This window comes from Perognathus longimembris, chromosome 22 (assembly GCF_023159225.1).
Source record: "Perognathus longimembris pacificus isolate PPM17 chromosome 22, ASM2315922v1, whole genome shotgun sequence".
NCBI lineage: Eukaryota > Metazoa > Chordata > Mammalia > Rodentia > Heteromyidae > Perognathus > Perognathus longimembris.
Genome location: NC_063182.1, coordinates 17,654,357 through 17,679,442, shown reverse-complemented (window position 1 = coordinate 17,679,442; position 25,086 = coordinate 17,654,357). Strand labels below are relative to the sequence as shown.

General features: G+C 34.7%; 1 long non-coding RNA gene across 1 annotated transcript; it reads right to left on the bottom strand.

Annotated features, from left to right (window-relative positions):
- Nucleotides 1–1,689: 1,689 nt before the first annotated feature.
- Nucleotides 1,690–24,703, bottom strand: LOC125340031. Its single transcript, XR_007208670.1, has 3 exons — nt 24,625–24,703; nt 3,477–3,570; nt 1,690–2,033 (listed from the first exon to the last, which is right to left on the bottom strand). It is a non-coding gene; the product is annotated as an uncharacterized LOC125340031 (long non-coding RNA).
- Between the last annotated feature and the right edge of the window lie 383 nt (nt 24,704–25,086).

Here is a 25,086-nt window from a genome sequence, read left to right as displayed (position 1 = left end):
CACGAGGTTAGTTCAATCCTTTTCTAGATTTCCATTGGTAGAGCATTGGCCTGTGTTGTTCTCCTAATGGGTTTAAATCCTTTTACTTTCTCTCTGCTTGTGCAGATCTTTTGTTTTTTTTTTTTTTTTGGCCAGTCCTAGGCCATGAACTCAGGGCCTGAGCACTGTCCCTGGCTTCTTTTTTGCTCAAGGCTAGCACTCTGCCACTTGAGCCACAGCACCACTTCTGGCCATTTTCTGTATATGTGGTGCTGAGGAATCAAACCCAGGGCCTCATGTATATGAGGCAAGCACTCTTGCCACTAGGCCATATTCCCAGCCCCTGTACAGATCTTTCATCTAGTGACCCACTAGATACAAATTTCATTTTAGCATTTTATGAAACATCATTATTAATATACATTAATTTTGTAGGGTATTAATTGTGACATTTTCATACATGTATACCATAATGTATTCTCTCAGCCTTACTCTCTTCACCTCTCTCCCTTATCCTCCACTTCTTAAACAATTTCAATTTCAACAAGATTTTGTTCTATTTTCATATATGCATATAAAATACTTCAACTATGGTTGCCTTCATTCACCCTCCTCATTCAAATTCTATATTCATCACACTTTTGCACATTAAAATCTTTCTTCACAAATATTCATATTGCATTCATGAATCTCCATCAAGTTATAATAAACCACCCCTTCACTCAGAACCTTATTTCTCCAACATCACCTCTGATTATTCTAAAGACCCTCACTGGACGCTTAGCTCCACTCAAATTTATCTGATAACTGTTCCCTGTTGCTTCCCTTCAGAGTTCTTCAATACCAGCACTATTGATATTTGGGGATACACTATTCTTTGTTGTGAGGAACCGTCTTGTGCATTATAGAATGTTTAGTAGTATTACCTATCTCTATTTTGTAATATCTAAAAATATTCACAAGCATTGCCAAGCACCCTTTGAGAATAAAAATTTGTTCCCAGTTAAGAACCACTTCTCTACTTCTAGTTTGGCTCATGTGTTATAACAATTTTATTCTCAGGTTAGCATAGATGTATATCACACATAAACTTAAAGCAGCTTTTCAATGTCTTAGCCATAAATTTAGCATTTTAATCTATAATTGTTATAAGGAATCTCCATGTAATTTTCACAATAACATACAGAGGAGGGAGAATAGATTACACAAATATTTCAGACACTTTCATCAAAATAATATTTGTCTTATTAAAAACCATTACACATTAAATGAAAAGGTCTCCCTACATGAAATTTCATTCAGGAAAGTAACTATTTTTTAAGCCTCATTTGTTAATTTTATTTTGCCATATTAACTGTATCAGTACGTATTTTTACACTCTGCTTTCACATTAATTTACATTAAATCTATATTCATTCTAATATACAAGGAAAAGGCAAGTTTATACTTGATCTTATCTATTATATAATGCTTATAAACATATTTACTAATGAGCTCATCAGATGTTAAATAATAAAGCAACAAGTAATTTTTAAACAATGCACACAACCTTAGTATATAATTACGTAGATGATTAAGGGAGGTTTGGGGTGTTTTGTTTTGTTTTGTTTTTTGTTGGTTGTGAGGCTTGAACTCAGGGCCTAGGTGCTGTCCCCAAGTCTCTTTGTGCTCAAGGCCAGTGTTCTACTGTTTGAGCCACAGCACAGTTTCAGGTTTTGAGGACTTTTCTGCTCTGCTATCTTTGAACTGTGATCCTCAGATTGAAGTCTCCTGAGTAGCTGAGAATACAGGCATAAGATGGTGCCCTGCTGATTAAGGGAGTTCTAATGATGTCTAGGAAAATTATTTGAGTTCTTACATAGACTAAGAATAGATGACTAATTTTCCCATTACAATAATAAAAGATTTGTTTCTCCCTACACACTGTGAAGAGTAGATTACAGTTATATATTTAGGAATGCCTGTAGTTATACTATTGGACTGCTAGATTAGGCCCCATGATAAGTATTTCATATGCATTATTGTTTTGAAGTAAACTACCTGGACAAAAGTGCCTAAGAAGAAAATAAATAGAGATGCTAAAGAGGAGACACACAAATAATGTTGAGTGAGACAAGCCTAGAACACAGAGAAAACAGGGTAATGGTCTCCTATATATAAGACTGTTGTGGGTGAGGGGGCAATAGAGACTAGTTCTACAAAATAACAAACTTCTTTTCAAATGGTATATCCACATGTTTGGATCAGAGACTTTACATTATGTATCTAAAACCAAACAACTACTAATCAAACATAAAAAGGTCTAGGATAGACCTATCAGTGGATCACAATAGCTCAATAGCTATGCACACATGATTATATAAGACGAGGATAAGCAAAAACAACTCCAAGAGAAGGACACAGAAGGATTCTATGGTTGATGTTACATTTAATGTTCTAGGTGAATTTCCTTTGGCATACCCTACGTGGTTGTTGCATATGATTTCGGTACACTGGATATTGTATATATGCCTACCTGATCTAGAGAAGGGAAAGAAAAATGAGGGTGTAACAGATACCACAAGAAATGTAATCACTACCTTATTATGTAACTGTACCCCCTTTGCACAACACCTTGTCAACAAAATTTAATTAATAAAAAAAGAGGAGGCACAAGTTTCATTTTATATTTTTAAGAAAACAAGACAATTATTCTTGTTCTTAATCCTGCAATGAGATAAAAATTTCACTATTCTTTTTAGAAGAGTAAGGCATTCCATTTTTTTTTACATTCCAGTTTTCTCCTCCATTTTTTGCTTTTTACCTTAGCTTCTGTCCCTACCATTTCACTAAAATTCTACTAGCTACATTCATTAATAACCTCTGTGGTGAACACAGTTTGTTTTTATTCTTATCCTATGCCACTGCATGATTTCGGACACTTTTGCCCATTGGTTCTTTCTCAGCTACTGTTCTCAAATATATGTCCCAAGCCTGGATTGGTAGGAGTCTTCAGGCTCCCATTTCTCACAAAGACTACTTTGGGTTGATTTTTTTTTTTTAAGAGATGGAATATTGCTATGTCTCTCAAACTGGCCTTAAACTTCTGGCCTCAAGTGAGCCTTTCTGTTTCAGTCTTCCAACCATTTGGGGTTATAGTTGATCATCATTATGTCCATCTTTGACAGATGTGTACTTACTCATTCTTACATAACAGAGCCTAAAAGTTGTTATGTAGTGTCTTTCTTAAGATATCTGCTCTCAAGACATGGAAAAAAATCAAATGTGTAGGAAAATGCTAAATCGAGTTATAAAAAACGTAGATTAGGATAACTGAATAATCTATTTGGGGAAGAGGTGAAATTTATATCTAAGTATATGTCATTTCTAACCCTTCTAACTCAGCTTCAGTCTGGGAGATCTCAAGGCAAAGAACTATGCCTTTTCTAATACCTACAGGTCTCTGCTTTTAACATTTGCTTAGGCTAAACTAGTCTACCCCATAGTACTTTACTTACTTGACATAGAACACAGTACCTTTTGTTCTTGCTGCTTGTCATGTATTAGAGGAAAAGTTGCCACATGTTCTTTAGATAGAACTAATGTTCTAGCCTGTAAAAATAATTAGTCAGAGATAAAATATCAAGCAAATGGTTTGATTTTAGATAAAATAGAAATTGGTAAATTCTGAAGTACTCCAAAAAGCTTCTTTAACAATAAATTAAAATAGTGTGTTGTTTATTGACTTCTTATGAATAATTCTTAGGTTCCAAATAACTACAGTTTTAAAATTTTGACAAAATTTATATAAAATATATAAGATTATTTTTATCTCTCCAAATATTGTAATATACACAGCTGAAAAAAAAAGATCATCATAGTCCTTGGCTACTTGATAAATAAATGTACAAAACAGAATTTGGAAATTGTACTGATATCTGTAACTTGAAGGAATTTAATTGGCTACAAACAAACATGGAGATTTATGAAGTCTGATTAGGTCTTCATTTTGAAATGTTATATATTTTTATTTCTTTGTTCTAACTGACTTTGTGGATTCATGTGCTTTCAGGGGTAATTTTCAATTCTACCTTTCTAAAGGTAAGGAATTATGGAGCACATTATATGAAATGCAGTACAGTTAAGAGTAATTAGTAATGATTATACTGTCCATTAATTAATAAATCCATCTAATTGCAATTACTTATTACAGAAAATTAGAAAATGACTTTATATGAATGGATCAATAAAAGGAAAAAGAGAGTCTTTATGTTTTAAAAGATTGTTGAAATATAATAGAGGACAGGACTTGTTAGGGATTTCATTTAAGAGGACTGACCACAGATCATTTATCACATGTCTCCCAAGAAGACAGTTTTTTATACTTCTTAGACTCCTGTTTCCAAATGGTTCACTTGCTAACATCTATTCCAGTATCTCCTGTGCATTAACTAGGAGTAACTCTTTTACACTAATTATCAGATTCCCTGTGAGCTACAAAACAATGCATCTGTACAAAGTGACTTTTGAAAAATTGATTCTAAGTCATCCAATATGTGCTTGTGGATACCATGACATTACATCACTTTCTAGTCTTCTTTTGTCTCTAGTAACACGATCTTAGTTTTCAGTCATACATTATGACTGGCAAAAGCATCTCATAGATTATCATATTGAAATCGGGACATGGGTAGAATACTTGAAAAGCAAACTCAAAGTCTGAGTTCAAATCCCAGTACCACCAAAAAAAAAATCATAATATTGAGGCCCAAAGAAACTTCATTAATATCCAGGGCGGATTTTTGCTAATGTATGTTAATACAAAGAAACATAGACTCCTGAAATACAGCCATGAAATATAATAAATAAAATGCTTATTTGTCAGTGATTAGGAGGGAAGAACTGAATAGTCCACTGAGAACTGAAACAACAGGGAGTCACAAAAGAACACTGTCACAAAGAACTCTGCCTGTACGGATTCATCTCAGTACCTGAAGGCTTGTTAGACTATTACTAGAAAAAGAATTTTCACTCTGGATGCCAGTGGCTCATGCCTGTAGTCCTAGCTACTTAGAAGATTGAGTTTTGAGGATTGTGGTTCAAAGCTAGTCCAGGCAGAACAAAAGTCCATGAGACTCTTTTCTCCAATTAACCACTAAAAATCTGAAAGTGGAGCTGACTCAATTGGTAGAGTATGAGCCAGGAGCGAAATGTTAAGGAACAGCATCCAGTCCCTGACTGAAGCAGAGACCTTCTATACTATATAGTGGTTTCCAAAATACCTTGATTTTAATCCCATCTCAGTCTGAAGAGCAAGAAGCTGTACGTTTATCATCAGACAATATAGAAAGGTGGGAGTGACAGTGGTGGAGATCTCTTATCAATCTTTAAAACCTTTTTAATTCTTTCATCAATAAACTCTTCTTCAATAAAGCTAAAATCCTAAAATAAAAGAGGTAACAAGAAATTAATATCACGTGCACTATACAAAGAGAAATTGTTAATGTTGTATTTTCATTTTTACTATTATCTCTAAGTTGTACAAAGGAGTTGCTATTTAACAAAGCAGTTGATGAATACAATATAGCTTTATCAATGTCAACCCTTTCAACATTCTCACCCATACCTCCCGTACTCAATCCTTCCCTTACTTTTCTTTTTTTTTCAAATTTTTATTATCAAACTGATGTACAATGAGGTTACAGTTTCATACCTTAGGCATTGGATACATTACTTGTACTGTTTGTTACCTTGTCCCTCGTACCCCCCCCCACTCTCCTCCCCGTTTCCCTTTCCCCCCATGAGGTGTTCAGTTCACTTACACCAAACAGTTTTGCAAGTATTAATTTTGTAGTTGTTTTTATTTTTTTACCCTGTGTCTCTCAATTTTGGTATTTTGTAGGATATACATTAAATTCTTGACTGTACATCCCACCCCTCTCCTTTGTGCATCTCTTTCCCCTTGACCCCATCCCACCTCTATGAAGTACTTGCTTCCTGGTGTTTATTTTGTTGAACTTTGCTTTTCTAAGGATTACACTATTTGAGCTCTCCCTTGAATAAATCATATTTCAATGAATTACATTTGCATAGGCGTTCATACCACCCAACATATATACTTATAAGTTTATAGGTGAAATCTAGCTTCCATATAAAAGAGAGAATTTGCATATTTTGTCTCCCTGGGTCTGACTTGTGTTGAGTAACTTTTTTTTTTTTTCTGGCCAGTCCTGGGGGTCTCAGGGCCTGAGCACTGTCCCTGGCTTCTTTTTGCTCAAGGCTAGCACTCTGCCACTTGAGCCACAGTGCCACTTCTGGCCATTTTCTGTATATGTGGTTCTGGGGAATTGAACCCAGGGCCTCATGTATATGAGGCAAGCACTCTTGCCACTAGGCCATATCCCCAGCCCTGTGTTGATTATCTTTTAAACCTGAATCACAGTCAAGAAACAGTGAGGAGTACAGAGAAGAGATGTAGCTCAGTGATTGAGTGCTTGTCTAGAATGAGAGCCTTAGGTTCCATCTCAAGCATTAAGGACAAAATAATAGTAAGAGTCTTGCCTAAAGCAATTGCATCTTCACAGTGTCTTGGTCCTTGGCTGGCAACAACAGTAGCAGAAATAGACTAATGACTAAGTAATGAAAGAATAAGGAAAGAAGGAAGGAGAAATGAAGACATTTTTTAAAAAAAACACACAAAGCAAAACAGGAGCCCTGGGCCAAGTGGAAAGAGAAGGAAAAAGAAAAAGAAAGCTCAACTCTCTTAGTTTCTTTTCAAATTTTTTCCTATTCTGAAAAATGTCCAGGAAAGAAATCATAACATATCTACCACATAAAAGTTTAACTACAAGAGTTAGCTACACATGAATGTAATATCAGTTTTCATTTTATATCCAAGGTCAATGGCACATTGTTACCATTACTAAATTTACATTCAGTCAGATAACTTTAAGGGATAAGGTTCAATGCTGGTTAAAAAAAAAAAAAGGATACTAAAGAAGAAAAATATACCTAACGCAAAATAGAAATGTTTTCATTAGCACACTTTAGATATGTGTTTAAAATTGGAATCATAAATTTAAATCATAATAGGACAAGATGGAAAACCATTTATTTTCCAGGTAATGTAAGACACATGGATTTCTGCATTTATAAACATTCCAGTTGGTGAATTTTGATTCAATTTTATTGACATATGTTGATAGACCTTAAGTTTTAAGCATGTTCTTTTAGTAAAATGTCAATTTGCACATATATTTGATTTGCTCCCAGTCTTTTTCCCGTATGTTTATTGACTTTTAACTTAGTCTCTGAGGTTCTTTAAAATTATTTCCTCCTTCATTTTTGATGAAGACTGATTTCATTCAAGTTATACATCTAAAATTTAGTTATAAGTAAATAAACACATTATTCACTGTACTAAAATTAGAATGATAAAAAATAACAATCTGGAGTTATTGTAATATGTTACTCTGCAGCCTATAAAACACATGGTGAGTAACTCTGTCATCCTTTACTTCACAAAAGGGGCTTAACATAGTGTTTCTGTAATTTCTAGTGTATTTGAACACATTTTTCCTGAAACCAGTTAGAGTTGATCAAGTCACAGAGTGGTATCTCCCTGAGGCAAAGGTACTTGTAGAATTTCTGTTACTTAGCAAACAACATCTCTCAATGAACTTCCCCAATCCATTTTTATCACATATATGTTAGTTTTTAGGAAGGGAACAGAGATCTTTGGAGGCATTATGACCAAAAAAACTCAAAAAATAACAACAGCAACAACTAAAAAAAAACAAAAACAAAACAAAACACCACAGATGCAAAATTGACATCTTGTTTTCTCTATCCCCAACAACTGTTTAATGTTATTTTGGTTGGCACAGGTGTAGTCACCTTGTCTTACACTTTGTAGTATTGCTACAGGTGGATTAAAAAAAAACCCAAAAACTTATGTTCTTTACCTGGTTCAAGAATGCACAGATACTTAACAAGAAAAATGGAAAATAATTTTGAATTGAAATGAATCATAAATATCAGCTGGGAGTGAAGAAGACAATCGGAACTTCCAAGTTTTTTACAGCCACTCTGCCATGTTGGATCCCAGTTGATCATGTAACTCCAAAACCTACTGTCTTATTTGTTGTTACTAGCTAGCATATATTCAGATTGGTTGCTGTTACTTATTCTTATTGGTGCCACTATATTTAACTGCTTTATCAAGGCAAAGATGACATGTAAGAAACTACTCCTGTTTTGCTGTATAATTAAGATGTTTAACTGCACTCAAGACATTGAACATATCATTCCCAAAAGTTTTCTTGTCCTTTCTGTTATTTTTGCTGTCTGACCTCTCTCCTCTTCACTGCTGATCTGTTTTTCTCTTCTTTTTCCTTTGTCAGTTGTGGGGCTTGAACTCTGGGCCTGGGTGCTGTCACTGAGCTCTTCAGCTCAAAGATAGAGCCACAGCTCTACTTCCGGTTTAATGGTTGTTGAAAGATACAGTCTTAGGGCTGGGAATATGGCTTAGTGGTAGAGTGCTCAGCTCGCATAGATGAAGCCCTGGGTTTGATCCCTCAGCACCACATAATAGAAAAGGCCAGAAGTGGCTCCGTGGCTTAAGAATTGCTAGCCTTGCGCAAAAAGAAACCAGGGACAGTGCTCTGGCCCTGAGTCTCAAGCCCCAGAACTGGCAAAAAAAAAAAAAAAAAAAAAAATACAATCTCACAGACTTTCCTGCCCAGGCTGGCTTTGAACCGGGATCCTCAGAGCTCATCCTCTTTAGTAGCTAAGATTATAGGCCTGAGACACTGGCACCTGGCAGTTGATCTCTTTTCTATCACTGCAGATTTTTATCTTTCATCCAGCACAATTCTACATCTATACTTCTACTCTGTAAACTGTCTGTGGTTTATTCTTTACTGAGTAATATTTCGTTATTAAACTACAACGCGTTTGTTTTCCTATTCATGGACTAAATGTTTAGGATTATTGGAATTACCTACGATTGTTAGTGAATGTACAATTGTTATTCAACTCGTCTACTTGGTTTTCTGAGTCTAGTTAGTAGTTTATTATGCTATAAGTGTTCAAAGATTAATTTGGTTTTCTTTTAGTTCTCCAAGCACCATTTTATTTTAGACTCCAGATTCCATTACACTATTTGATATTTACTTCTATTGCCCTTTGTAATTACTTCTAAAAACATAAAGCACTAAAAAAATTCCACAAAAGCTGAACAAATTAAACATTTGTGAACAATAGTGCTAAATTAGTTTTTTCCCATATGTACATATGCTTTGTTGAAATCAATTTTTTATAAACTCTTTCAGCAAAATGTTTTCCTTAACAGAAAACACATGCATATCTCAGCATAAATGACAAAATTAACTGTTTTCAATGGAAAATATACATGACATTTAAGTCAGAAAAATATGTACATGATCATGACTTTGACTCATATTTTGCTTGGATTTTATTAATCACATTAACTCAATACTATATGTAGTTTGGAAATTCTTTTTGTAATCCAAATTCTATTGTAAAGATGCTGAGGGATTACAGTTGTGTAAGTAATGTACTGAGTACCTTTCTTTTTGAACAGTGTTACCCCCTTCCTTATTTTCTCCCACTTCCCCTCACCAATGTATTGTCTAGTGAGTGTTACTGTTGCATTGGTTCACTCTTGGTCCCACAGTGTCTGTGATTCTACTTCCCCTCCCCAAATCAGATAAACTTATATACAAGACAAAGGGTACAGACAAGTTTTTTGAAACAAAAAGGGAGAACCGGTGGAAAAAGCCAGAGGGGTAAAAAAAAAAACTGCAAACTGCACTAAAAAACTTCTTGTTTTAATTGCTTGAAGTTCATTTTGCTATGTATCATTTTTTATGGTCATGTGTAAATAGCTATTGAGCCCTTCTGATCCTCTCCTAAGAATATCCTCCTTTATACTCACTTTGCAATGCTTATAATGCTGTTTAATTAAACATGTCCAAGTGTAATTATCTGCCTTTTACTATCCATTGGATTAACTTATAGATTTATAGACATATTCTAGTTATTACAAATGAGGGAAACCATGCAAAAATTAATATGTGTTTCACAGAATGCCAGCAGCTCAGCATTAACAAGATATTGTATTTCCCCTGTTAATTTAGGTTGGGCAAATATAACAAATATATTAGAAGAATTGATTATGTCAGTTATTCAAAAATATATGACAGTAGTCAAAGTAGGAAAGATAGTTTGATCTGAGATTTTGGAGAATAAACATAGTGGTACAAGTAGATTTAATCCATTCCTTACCTGCTCTTTTATTTCTGTTTGTTTTAGGAAATTTCACAAATCCTAGGCATTTAACATGTTTTAACTAAAAATTAATTATAGCCCTATATTTACAACTAAGCTAAGAGAAAGAGATACACTTGAGAAAGAAGTCTTTATTTTTATCTTCTAATGTTGAAAGATATATTGAAAACAAAGACTGATTTTTTTTAATTGGAAAAAGTCTGTTGATGTTATTTTTTAAACCAAGATGGGACAAATGTCTAATTTTACTGATTGGCACTGCAGGAAAAAGCTTGTATTTCACAGGTATGTCATTATTAATGCCCGATTCTGAGGTCCTTTTTTCAAGCAGAACTCCCACTGGGAGTACTACATGAGAAAGAAATGCAGGATGAGACCCGATTATTATAATTCACAAGACTAATTATGACTTTGAGTTTTCCTGGATAAGCTAATTCTTTTTGCACCCTGGGATCAGTAAGCACCAAAGTAGTCTCAGAAGGGCCTCACTGCATTTAACATTACATATATTTATAAATAAATTCAGAGACATTAAGCAGCACCCCCGTTCTCTATTTTCTTTGATGTTTGTTTCTAAAATTAATTTTTTATCAGTTTAAAAGATAATTCCACAGGTGAATTTTGACAAAATAGTAAAAAGGCACATAGTTTTTAGATGGAGGGGGGACTTGATTGCTTTTGTTATAAATAGGCTTGTTTATTTTTATTGACATCACTGGAGCATATAAAGAAGAAATGGAGAAAGCAAGGATTACAAACTTGAAGGAAAGGAGGATGACAGATAAATAAGAGTTAGAAGGCAAAGACAGAGCAAGACTGTTACCAAATGAAAAGAATCTGGCAGGAGGGTTGCTAACTAATTTTCAGGTTTATTTGGGGCAAGCCTTGTGAATGACATAAAATAATTTGGTATTCTTGAATCATTTGAAACCTGCTTGAGTTATTGGTTTGACAAATCTCACAAACGCTGACTCTAGAGTTTTCTATGATGCCACGGTCAACAAATCCCTCCAACAGCCTTTTTAAATTCCAGCCTCCCATTCATTGAACATCATTACGAAAGGGGGTTTTCTTTCTTTACTAAGTAATTTCCATGTTGTGAGGTTTCTTGTCTTCAGTTGCCTCTGGTTTTATGCTTTCGTCTGAAAACTCACACGACATTCAAAGAGGGAAACTCAAAGCAATATAGACTTTTGTGCGTTTTACAAAGAATTAGGGCTGTGTGCCCCTACCAATATAGCAATATATTATATAAGGTCAATACTCCTTTTCACTTGCCTCTAATACAGATGCGTTTTATGAGGTAGAACAGCAAACAGTGAATCACTCTAGTAGAGATACACAAAACAAGTAATTATAGCTAGTTGCAGGAAAAATAATTATGTAGTTGTGTGATGAAAACCAGTTTTTAACTGGGAGGAGAAATTCTACCAAAGACGGTGGCTGGGGTGGGGGGTGGAGAGAGCATGTTTCTAAGCTAAATGTTGTGCTCTGGAAGAGAAGCCATTCTATGAAACTTCCTAGTGCAGCTGTATCAGCAACAAGAGGTACCATACTTTTAAATACACATAATAGCACATTGTACACTGACTGTAATACAGTAGACTTGTATGCAAGACACATGGAATTACTGCTATTTTCTGTTGACTTTCTGTCTTAAGTGACCATTTTCTCTATTATCAGTTCATCTAATATTTTAGCAAGAATACACTTTATTGCCACTTAGGGCTTACCAGGCTGACTTTGATTGTGATAAATAGACACCTAGGCTCACTAGCAGTTCTTGTTTGGCATCAGCTATTGCTATCATAAATGTTACTGCATATTGTATACATTCAAAGTATTCTAAATGGCATTTACTGTGGAAAAAAGTCTAAGATGCCTTCCTTTATAATGTGGCCTACTTTTCTATATATTATAGAGCACACCAATCATGTGTGGGTGTCTCCACAAAAAAATTAGATCTCAAATATTGGTTCTCTCTGCTCTTGCATATACCTAACCTGCATTGAAACCAAGTGCATTTTGTTTCTTTACTGTTACACATGGCTATTCTGGACCCTTTAGCTAAATCCACCACTGTGAATGAACTTAGAGCAGAAACAGCAAGTACAGCTACTTTTGGACTTATATCAGCATTTCCATTTAACACATTTTAAAAACTATATTTAAAGAATGTGGAGGTTATGACATGAAGTGACAAAACCCAAGCATGTGAGCTGGATGAAACTATCTTTAGCCTGGTTTCCAGGGCCAGTGAAGTATATGGTTTAAGGGAAGAAGCTCAGCTTTGCTTCTGATGTCTTAAGAGGGTGAGAACACATTATAGTCTTAATATTAAACATATATTATCTGTGTACTATAATGGCATGCCTGGCCAGCCAACAAGTCTGGGAAGTGGAAGAAGTTCTCATCTTAATATTTCCAATTGTTTCTTGCTGATTTCTCTTCTGAGAAGCCATTCATTGTGCTCCATATCACCACAAATTGTAAAAACAACAGCAAGAAGAGCAACAATTAAGATTGCCTCTGGAGCAATTGGCATGGTTGGTTTCAAATGAAAAATAACTTGTTTGGATTTGGTAATTTGGCTCACTAAACTCTCAGATTCATTCAGCATTGGTGGATGGAAAATAATTGGTCAATATGGGAGCTTAAAAATCCATTTTGTTTTATCATGAGAAGCATAAACAAATAACAAATACATGTACATTGAATATACCTTTGAACCCATACATCTTGGTGTGTATATCAAGGACAATATGTTCATTTAGGGTAGTTACTATCACAATTATCTTTGGGACATTTATCAGTTATGAATCAGTGTGTATCTCATTTTATAGTTATAGCAACTACTTATATTGGTAAAATATTGCATTATTATAACATAATATTGCATTGTCAGATACACATTATTATGTCCAATATTGTATATGTTTTAGTAAACTAATATTTACCTTCAATAGCCTCATCAAAGCAGTATAGCCCAGTATGTAGTCTGAAATTGATTTCTACTAAGATTTTTAATAGACATAAATATTACTAAATCATTTGTTATTTTGAAAAACACTTACTTAAAAGAGTGATGTTTTCTTTTAAAGCAAATACTTGCCAACCTCATTTGTTTTAGCTTAGGGTATAATTCTGATTATTCTGGCTATGTGATATTAATAATTATTCTTCTGAAAAAGTAGATCTACTCATTTGGGGGATTCGGTTTTTAAATGTAATGTTAAGATTACTGTGATTAAGTACTTTGAATTCTTAAATATTCATTTAACCACTTCTAACAAGTCTAAGTTGAATGCTTTTAAAAGTTCTTCTAAAATCATTGTCAGTTTTATTTTGTAAAATCGGCTTCAAAAATTAGTCTACCACTGTGAAAGAAATGCTTTTAATAGAGAGATGAAAAGGGGGAGGGGAAATTGAGGAGGAGAAAAATGTCAAGTGAATCAATATGATTAATTAAATTAAATGTGGATTTATGAAACTCATATTCTCAGATTTGCACAATATATTCACAGTGACATTTAAAGCATGTTTTGAAAATCCCTAAATAAAGTCCCAAGTACATGAAGACATTTTTCATCTCTAAAAAATAAAAGTTACCTACATAATGGAATCATATAAATTTGCTACTAACTACTATGCATTTAAACAGTTTTTGACAGCAAAAAGAAAACCAGGATGAATTTTAATATGTAAAAGTTTTAAAGGAATCCATGTCTCTTTTTGCTACTTTCTGAGATGCTTATGCTTAATCCTGGTGATAATATTACCTATATATGTAACATAAATAGCAATGTTTTGAATTCATATCAATGATATTTTAGTGTTAACCCATTACATTTACTACTCTTCTGCTTGATCATTCAATTGTTACAACTAACCAGATCAAATTTTCATCAGACCAAATATTAATTTTTACAAGTTTTGAAATATGGTTCAGAAGAAAGGAACTTTTTTTTAGATTTATGAAATATACTGTTCTTGTTTTGTTTTTTTTTTTACTCAGATAGCACAAAGACAAATGATACCTTATATCAACCTGTAGAATCAGGACCTATGAATGACAGTAATGCAACAGGGCCTTTCTTTACCTGGGCACAACACCTAGAATAAGGGATGTGGCAAGAACATCCAGATCTAGACAGTGCTTACTGTAATTTGTATGTAAGTCAGTTAAATTGAAGAAAATTAATAGTCTCAAGATATTAACTCTGAGTGGCTTATGGTTATTCTACCACAAGAGTCTATTCATATTAGTGCATTTTTCTCCTGTCTTGTGTAGGTCATGTTAGTATCAAGTCTTTTATTCCTGTTTTTTCTTTTTTAACCAGGAATATATTTTACCTATTCCACTAATATTCAGTCATAGCTCAAGTTATTCTAACAAATGACTCCTTCCCCCCATTAAAAAAAGAAAAAGCTCCAGGATCAAGCTTTTATATCACAGAGGAAATGGAGGAAAATTGAGAGGATACTTTATTCCTTTAAGTACCTGCTATCAATTATAAAAATAAGAAATAAATACACAAACAAACCCCAAAGGAAGTTTCAAGTATCAAACAGGAGAATATTCTTAGTTTTACATGGCTCCATTTTCTTTCTAGAACCCAAATATGTATTTTCTCCCCTCCCACTCCAATCTTGCCTCCAATTTCAGTACTTCAGCTTTATCAAAGTAAAGAAACTGTTGTCAGAACAGGAAATCCAGCTAAGTTTTGGGGATGACTGCCACTTCCCTCTCTTGCACAATTCAGTGCCATAGCTATGGGGAAAGGAAAGAAAGAAAGGTCTGTCACTGTAGTGGTGTTGAAGAAGTAAAGAAGCAGAGTGCCATGACTTGAATCTCTTGGATCTGGCCCTTTCTCACTCTTGCATCTCCAGAGAAAAGAGATGCTCTTCATTCACAAAACAAAACAAAACAAAATCTCTATAATTATTTTTGGCTTGGCTCCATTGAAATCCATTCTCCTGGAAGTGTCTCTGTTTTAGATTAAAACGATGCTTAGAATATTCATTCTCTGCTCCCTTTCTTTTTAATTTTTTCCCTGTATGCCACCCACCCAAAACCAATGCGCCCAAATCCCATTTTTTCTTGTTTTCTTTACTTCTTAATCTTGGTTTCTTTTGCTCTCTGGCCCTGCTTTTGAGTATGAATGAATGTATGTATGTGTGAGTGTATATATATATGTATATATATATACATATATATACATATATATACATATATATACACATATATATTCTCTCCTCTGTCTATATATCATATATATATGTATAAAGTTAGGCTGAGAACCTACTAACACCAGTGCCTCTGATTGCCTACTCAAGATCTACATATTTAATGTTAGTTGTTCAAATCTCACTCTTCTTTCAACCAGGAAATTTTTCCCATTCTACATTATTGATCATATAGATAGAATTGTTGATTTATGATGTTTTGAACTAAAAATACATCATTTCTGACTAACACTATTCTGTAAAATTATTGACACAATTATTGTCTTTGCTATATACCTCTCTTCAATGTCTAGTCCCCAAAAGATAGTCTTCATTGTATACAATAGGTGAAAGAAGCAAAGCATTAAAGTTATTATCTTAAAATTTCAATTCTATAGTTTAACAACATTTGCAAATGAGACACAAATAAAAGTACTTAAAATGTTTTTCTAGTATTTTCAACTTTGATTTTTTTTAACCTTCTTAAAGTGAAAGCTTTTATCTTTGTTGTTGTTGTTAAGGGAAAGTAATTTCAACAACGGGGAGAATTATTGCTCCAGATAAAGTTTGTGTACATGCATTAACAAAAATGATCTGTAGTAAGGAACATATGATCCTGTTTCCTGAGATATTGAACTTATTGGGATCCTTACATGAAATAAGGGTTTTATTTACAAAAACTTATGTTTCATGGATTGTCAATTATTTAAGCCTTTTAATTTATGAAACTGTAGGCAAAAATTGCTAATAAATCTTCCTTAGAAAAGATGGATCTTGTATCTACTTTAATTAGCATTATTGTGAATTTATCATTTTCTAATTAAATAATAAATTTTCCATTTGTTTCAAATTCTTTGGTTGTTAACAAAGACATACAACCTTAGCACCTATCACTTCTGAAGTGTGCACCCCTTTGGACAACAGTTGTTTTATATGGATACTGTATTCAGCTAAAACCAAATCCTGTACCACTTACACCATCTTGACAAACAAAATCGTGACAGTTGCCCAGGTGTGAAATGTCTCTGAGATTTCCAATTTGTCCAATAGAACAGAAATTTGCAATGATGTATTAAAAAGAGTTTGAGAATCTTCTTCTAAGACTTCATAAGAACCTTGATTACTAGGCTCCATTAAGATTACCAAATAGAACAAAAGGAAAATAATAATAATATCAAGAAAGCCACACACACAAATTACATTGTAAACATTTAATATTCTTCCATTCTATCCTTTGCCCTTTTCAAAAGGAAAGGTGGTAATTTATATATACTCTCCCTCCTTATTCTCATTGTGTGTGAGTGGTTTTTTTTTTTCTTTTCTTTTTTGCTTTCTTTTACTTCAGTAGCAAAGAGGTGGACATGTTTGAGAAGATGGAAATGTTTATCTAGCACAATTTTTTTCATATAAAGAAACAGCCTAGGCATCTTCTACTTTGTCTTATGACCTTTGTTAAACCACTAATCTGGAAGCTGCATTTTAATTACAAAATATTGTAAAGGGACTACAGTGGGAATACATGCCCTTGAATCTTAGCCAAATAAGGGGAACTTTAATAGCAATGTATGGTTTCAGGAATGCTTATGTTTGGGATCCATATGCATGTTCAACTCACACATTCAGGCAGTACAATAAAGCAGGGAGAAAACAGCTGATACACAAAGGGACCGTCTAGACAGTACCCCATCAGTCTGGCTAAATTTGGTGCTGGCATTCCCAATGGGATTGTAATATAATTGTTCTGGTGTCTGCGTTCATTCCCCCTGTCAAACACCATTCCAAATATACAACCCCCCAACACACACAACTCTTCTTTTTGCACAAATATGAAGCACACACTGCGCCATGATGAAGAGGGCATTCGGTGGCCTAAGCAAAACAAAAAAATGTTAGAATTTAGCAAAATTGTGCTATTTTATTCCTTAAAATATCCTTATCACTTTTCAAATCCAAATCAAATTAATGTTAGTCAGAATTTAGTAATTTAAGTTAAAACTGTAGAAAAAAATTAAATGCAGACATAAACAAAATGAAAACATTGAGTACCTTAGAGGAAAGAAAATAGGCCTTTTACTCCTTTGTATTTATTAACCTCTGTGAGGAAATTTAACAGAACTCGGAGATGTGAAAGTGTAATGATGGACATGGACCATAAATTCTAATGAAGAAAAGGCTAATGAAAACCATGTTAAACAAAAGCATTGAAAAATGCAAATGTGGGTTTTTTTTTTTTTAGTTTAAAGCCACAATAGTTTTTTCTTTCCAAGTATCTTATGAAAGTTAAATTTCTGTTAATTTGTGAATGAATGATTTCATATTTGTGGCTTAAAAAAGAAACCAGCAATATTTCTGTACCCATTTGTAATAACTATCAATTAATATTTTTTAATATTTTAGTTTAAGGCATCGAGAAAATGAAAGTCATTATTTAAAGAATAAATTACACCAAAAGCACACCATTAAAATAAATAATGCACAGATTGTTGATAAAATACTCATAATCTATAATACTGAAATTAAGAATGTCAGATTTTTTTTATAGTTTTTTAGGAAAATGTAGACTGGAGGACTGTCATATAACATGAAGACTATACTGTTTTCTTTTTTAACATATCACCTGTGGGCACAGTTTCAATATTTAAATTGACTAAGAAATCAAATTTTTATTTATGTTTTAATGCCAAGAACAATTTTGTTGGGAATGAGTTTGGGATGCTTGTTTTGCCTTGTTTTCTTCAATGTGGGTCTACATTTGTATTAGTGGTTTTATAAGTTTAATAACCTTTCTCTGATGTTATACACAGAAAATTATCTCCTACCTCCCAACAGTTTTTGAGATACAACATTAGGATTCCAGATGAGTGAAAGAACATACCCAACCCCCATCAGGGACCACTCTAAGATAGGGGGGGGGGGTGGAAATCAAAGAAAATACTTCAGGCACTAGACCCTGCCTTGATCCAACTTCAGGAGGCTGAGAGACAAACCACCCAAACTGGACACCAGGCAGAAGGTACAAGACACAGGGCCTCAACTCACACAAAGACAGAACACCGATAACACACAAAAAAAAATCACCACCAGAGAGATCATGAAATATTCAAATGCATTTTGAAGAAAAGCCCAAAATTCTTGTGTGGAAAAGAAAGAGTAAAGCTAAGAGCCTGCATGTTTGTATTTTTACTGAAAGAAAATAACGATGTCATTGTTTGCTCTCATTGCATGAAATTACCGTTTTTTAAATTTGCACATAGACATTAAAAACACAGTCATTAAAACAACAGGAAAAAAAGATAACAATACTATTTTAGCCAAGTGGCTAGCGAAAGCTGGGTACATTGCTTGTGATTGCTTTTATTCACTCCACGTGTTTTTTTGGGGGAAAGTATACTGGTAGAAAGTCAAAGAAAAGCATAGGATAGGTCTTTTTGAGAGGAAGTGGTGTAGCAAAATCTGAGTTTTATACTTCGTTTTCCAACTATTGAGTAATATCCTATGAGACCTCTTAGGTCTTAACTGGATTAAAATGAATATATTTGTGCTCTAGCTTCTTTTCAGTTAACTAGATGTGCATGTGAATTGGTAGTGAGCGAGGGAAGGAGTGAGAGAAAGTGTGGCGCTGGGAGTTGATGCGGGTACGGGCTGAGGGTGCCCAGGGAAGGCCTGGGAAGACTGCGGTGGGCTGCCTCTGCCCAGTGACAGAAAGAATGAGCAGGTCTGGGGGTCTGGTGTTAGGGTCCACAGACACAGGAGCAGTTTAGTTGTGAGATGAGGGGGAAGGGAAGGATAGTGGTAAGGGGAGGGTGGAGAAGGGGGTGTGGCGCGCGCGCGTATGTGTGTGTGTGTGTGTGTGTGTGTGTGTGTGTGTGTGTGTGCATGCGCGTGCGTGTTGGCTGTGAGGTTTCAGTTATGGCTGAGCCTTGGGTTTTTATTTGGTTGGTTCTCAACATAAACAGCCTGCAGTTTCAGGTTCAGGGTGGAGCACAGGCCCAAGGATAGTCCTTCCTCCCATGTCCCTTTCTGGCCCTGTAGTTACTCAGAATGACGCCGCTGGAAAGCAGGAGTGAGGGGACAAGCAAGGGACCGGGGTCTGTCTGCAGCTGCCCCTCTCACTCTTGAATAAAAGAACTTTTTTTTTCCAGGGGTAGGGAAGCTGTGAATACCTTTCCCAATAAGAGATGAGGCATATTGAAAACTATATTAAATTACCCTGATTAACAATTTAGCCACGAACAGGGGAGCTTTGGGAGAGCTCTATAGGCAGGACTGGGGGCTATTCATGCCAGCAGCTAAGAGGTCGAAAGGTTTCTGAAGTTCACAGGCTCAGAGCCTTTGTTATGCTAACAGACAATCTCAAATCAGCTGCCTAGTGGAGTGTGAAATATAAATGATTCCTTGAGAACTTCCAATAAGTTGTCACTCTTGCTCTCCAAATACCAGGACAGGCTGCTAATTTCTAGCAGGCCCTTTTGCAACATTGCTAGCCCTAAATGAATGCCTTTGTAGTTCAAATAATCTTTTCAAGGGAGCTGTCCTATCATCATAGCCCAACTGCATCTTGGTTTTGACTATTAAATGAAAATCAGGGCTCAGCCGTGCTTGACTTTTCCAAGCGGGCCTGGTGTTTGGGAAGGGTGGTGGCAGCTCTCATGAACAACAAGTTAGCACCCACTGCAGGAGGGCCTGGGCATTAATAACAGCCCACAGCCCTTAGCTACCCCAACTCTCACCCCCATTCCCTACTGGGAACAAAGCTCTGGGGAAGATTTACGGGGGCCTTCCCTCAGGCTGGACTACCTTTCTCTTTCAACCACACCAACATTTCTCTGATTTATGGACACTCTGTCCAAGGGTACATCTGACTTGTCACTTTGAAGCAACAACTTTGGGGATGAATGTATTCATTCTTCAGAGCAGATGAGGCCAAGACGAAGAGGATGAGGTAGATGTCCTAGTATCAGATGCTTGAAGATAATACTTTTTTTCTTTTTCCCAAAAGACGAATACAAACATGGCTTATGATCTTGTGTGTGACCTTTGAGCATGTACAGATAGAGTCTAAATGACAAAGCTTTTAACATCAGGAAAACTACCCTTATGCCAAAACCTCAAACAAGCTGTGGAGAGCAGGAATGAGAATATACCAGTGAGAATGCCCAAATTAAGCATTCTGGCAAGAAGGGACAAGGGTCATTTACACAATACAAAAGTCATGAAAGACAGGACAGGGACCAAAGGAAACAAGAAACCATCTATACCTGTCTTCACAAAGAAATAGCAACAATAACTTGGAGCTCAATTTCTTTCTTTCTTTTTTTTTTTGGTATTTCTGACTCTACATTCTCAACTTTTTTGACAAAACACATAAAGGTTTGTAATATCAGAGAAGCTTCTGCTTTTTTCCAAACAGAACCAGTTTTGATTTTTGAGGTATGGAGAGAGAAGTCAAATGGACTAAATTTCTTACTATATTCATTTATAAACATATGAATGCATGAGCAATAATTTAAATACACCCTAAGGTATCTTTATAAGGCTGAAGGGTATATGTGCAGTAAAAATAGGGCCTTGATCTTTCTTCATCCCCTTGTTCTTTTGACTACAATAATTTTAAAATATGAAATCAGAAATACTTTGAGGAAGTTCATTTTGAAACATACAGAAGCTTGTTTAAATGTTACTTTTTTTTCTCCTTAGTATACCTAGAGGTATACTAAGATTTAGGACCATATATTAAGACATGTAAATAAAATGGTGGCTTAATTTTCACCAGTTGTCAAAAAGCATCTTGCTTACACATTTAAATATCATTAAAAAAAAAAAAAACAACTCAGGGTATAAAGCACAACGGAAAAGGACTGTAGGAGTCAACTCAGAAGATTTGGTCAGTTGAGTTAGAAGTGTTCAGGTTGGTTATTCATCTCTTAAATCTCTATTTGTTTCAGCAAAACAATCCTCAAATAGTATATTGCCTAAGAAAATTAGTTCAGATTACAGATATTAAAGGAGTAAATGTTTGCAGTTACTTCTGTAAAAATATGACAAGTCAACAATAATTTGTTATTGGTCTTCTCACATCCCTTTCAGAGGAACTTCGCAATCTCATCTTCCTTATTCCAGAGACAGAATGATTGATTCTATGTGTGCTTCCAACTATACAAAAAGAAAGCAACTCTGATATCGAAAAGTTCAGTGGATGTGATATAATGTGCTTAAATTTGGCTTTATCCCCTTTCTAGTTTTAAGAAAAATTAAGCAATATCAAACTGTAGACTGTGCTATTGACGTATGCTGGCCATTCAAAGGAGAAATACTTGCCCTGTGCTTTCCAAATACTTATTTTTACCACTTGGAAGTGTCCTCTCTCTTTCTTTAACACATCAAAACAGGAGAGAAAGAGCTTTTGTGCTAAAACTACAGAGAAAACATTTGAGAATGTGTCAATGCAGTGAATACCAGCATCAGTTTGGGGGTTGGTTTGTTTTTCCCCCTGCCGTGGTTTTTCTTTTCCCTTTGCTTTCCAAGTCTTTAAACTCTGGCTACTTTGAGAAAAGCAGTGGTTGAAATGAAAATTTAGGACAAATTGCATTAAACCTCTGGGTTACCAGAATATGAGCATGATGAAAGCAGCACTGAGACATTTCAGAGTCCTAGCAGCTCTCCACACACAGAAAGATAAAGTAAAATAAAAAAAGAAAGCTGGTTATTTTTTCCCTAATCTTTCCTAAGTAATTATAATCTAAGAAGAAGGGAATTCCTATTTTTAAAAATTTCTCAGTGTTGCCATTTCTACACAGAGGAGAATGGATGTGTGCATGCATGTGAGTGTGTGTTTGGGAAGAAAAGAAAGAATGGGGGAGGAGGAAGGGCAGATAACTTTACTGACATATTAATTCTTCCGATAACAGCAAATGAATGGTCCAAATAGACATTTGTTTCCTTTAATAGATTTTGTACAGGTCCCTTACAAGCTGTGGCATATGCTTCATTTATATGTATATTTATTTAGAAGGATAGGGAATAATAGGTGTAGTTTGTCTATAGTCACAGTTATTATTTAAAGTCCAAACAGTTTATAACTTTTTTTCTACATGAACTACAAGTACCAAGGTCTCTTGAACATGTCTCTTGCTTTATGTGGGGGGCAGTTAAAAATAAAGATAATATTCTAACTATGGAGCCTGAGAAGGAGAAAGAATGAGGCTAAAAGGAAAAGTGACTCCAAGATGGCTGCCTCTTCCTCCTTCCCCCTCCTCACTGCTGTTTCCCACATAGAAATTAATATAATATTTTGTTTAGAAATCACATTGTAGGTCATTTGCAAATGAGGCAGTCTCTGAGGCACCAACATCTGCCCAGAATACCCTCACGATGCCATGGAAGTATGGAGATAGATTAAAATGCAAACATTCAAATGTATTTAGGTTTGTGCATATTGACTAGACTCACTCACACATACATACTTGAATGTGTGAACAACACACAGAGCTGCAAATGAAATAAAAGGCACAAATCTTTTTAAATTCTTAGTTCAGGACAGCAAAGGAAGGCACCAGGCCACCCTCCTCCAAAAGGTTAGAAAATGCACTGTTCATGACCTGGATTTGATTTTTTTTTAAAGATATATCTTACTGATGACTCTCTCATTAGGCAGCCTTCTGAAGTCTGGGGAGACAAGATTTCCATAAATTATCTCTCTAACTCATCTCATGCTGGTACAGAATGCAATGCTAATTTTTGCTTTAGTTTTTGTATTTTTAAAAATGAAAGTATAGAGCTAACCAGCTTCTTGATAAACATACTAATGGATTAAGATCACTAGTAAGTACCATCATTACTATATAAATAGATATTTTAATCATAAAATTGTGCTTATAAATCTAAATTTAAAATAAGGTAGGGAGTATATAAAAGTATATCGGTAGCCTTCTAACAAATTTATAACATTTAACTGGTTAGATTTGAGTATACCAGTCATCAAACAAAGCAAATGGTTTAGTTTCTATAGGAAATATATTAAAAAGAAAAGAAAAAAAAACCCCACAACCCTTTATCTAAAAGCCATCAGGGACAAGCACTCAATACAAGTTAACAAGCAGGAACTGATAAGATAACATTTATATGAGGTCAGAAGTCAAATGCCAGTCAAAGGCTTTTAACCTCTTGGGTCATAAACAGGAATAGTTAAAAGTGAGAGGTAGTTATTTATCGGATTTTAAGGGTACCTGATCATTGTCAGAGAATCACCGATGATGAAACTAATTGGGATTTATAGAAAAGGAACTTTGTAGCTGTTTAAAGAAAATTAACCTACAAACCCACAATTCTTCAATTGGTAGGGAGAAAAACAAACAAAAACCTCTAGTTTGAAGAAGAAATAAATCTAGTAATTTAAACAAATTTAATAACAAAAAACTCTCTCAGAAGCAATAATTTGTGGCCAATGTACATGTCAACTAAAATATAATAAATTATACTTTTACAAATTCTCTATTAATAATCTAGCAACAAAAAATGAGCAATGCATAATTTATTTTCATTCCTTTGTTTTTCCTTTTACTCCCCTTCAGATTTACTTAGACAGAATACAGCTCCCAATATTACAGTGCTTGTGCTTCTTTCCCTCAGAATAACATCATTTATAAATTTACAATCATATATATATATTCCAATAGTAATTAGTTTTAACATCAGAATATTGAAACTGCTTAATTTTTATCTCAATTTATCCAGAGAAGCAAATGTCGTCTTTTACTTGCTGCAGAAATATTTTTTCTTTGTTTTGCTTTTTTGTTCCTTTTTTCTCTCTGTCTCCTCTCTCCCTCTTTCTCGCTCGCTGTTTAGGTTTAAGTCCCAAACTCCCAGGCAGGGCTTGGCCCCTGAGTCCATGCTGGTTCATATTTTCAAAGCATTCCCACCCCCTTTTTTCTTTCGCAATAAAAGAAAGCAGATCTAGATATTTTTTTCTAGAGAAAGATAGAGGGATTGTTGTTGGGCCTGTTAAGGCCCACTGTTTCTTTAAACAGAGTCCACAATACACTAGGCGAACATTGTGGATTTAAAATGCTTTTAAATATTTATCACTAGTATTTTATCATCATATTCAAATGACACCTGGAGTGCACTCACCTTTATTGACAATCTCTGTTCTGAAAGTCCATTTGCTTCCTTAAAGCCCCCCAAGCAGAACAAGGACTACCCGTTTTCATTCAGTTAATGTTTAGTAAAAAACCAAGCAACCTTAATCAGCATGCTGATTGCATCGTCAACTAACAAATAATTTACTACTCTGAGCATTGCATTCCATTAAAAGCTCATTAAATTTTCTGTTCTCCAATGGGAGGTTTAGCTTTTGAACTGCATGCTTTTGCTTCGAATGATCATTTATTCAATTTTTGCAAAAATGTTTTTTTCCTAAAGTATAGGTGTACATTTAAATACCTATAGATTGGAAACATATGGACACACAGCCTCGTGTTTGAGAATGCTCAGTTTTATTTATAAACTCTATTTAATGAAAAATCAACATGATCTCTTGTACTTTTAGGACCTCTTGAAATAACTGTTGTTATATGCAATCCAAACATAGCT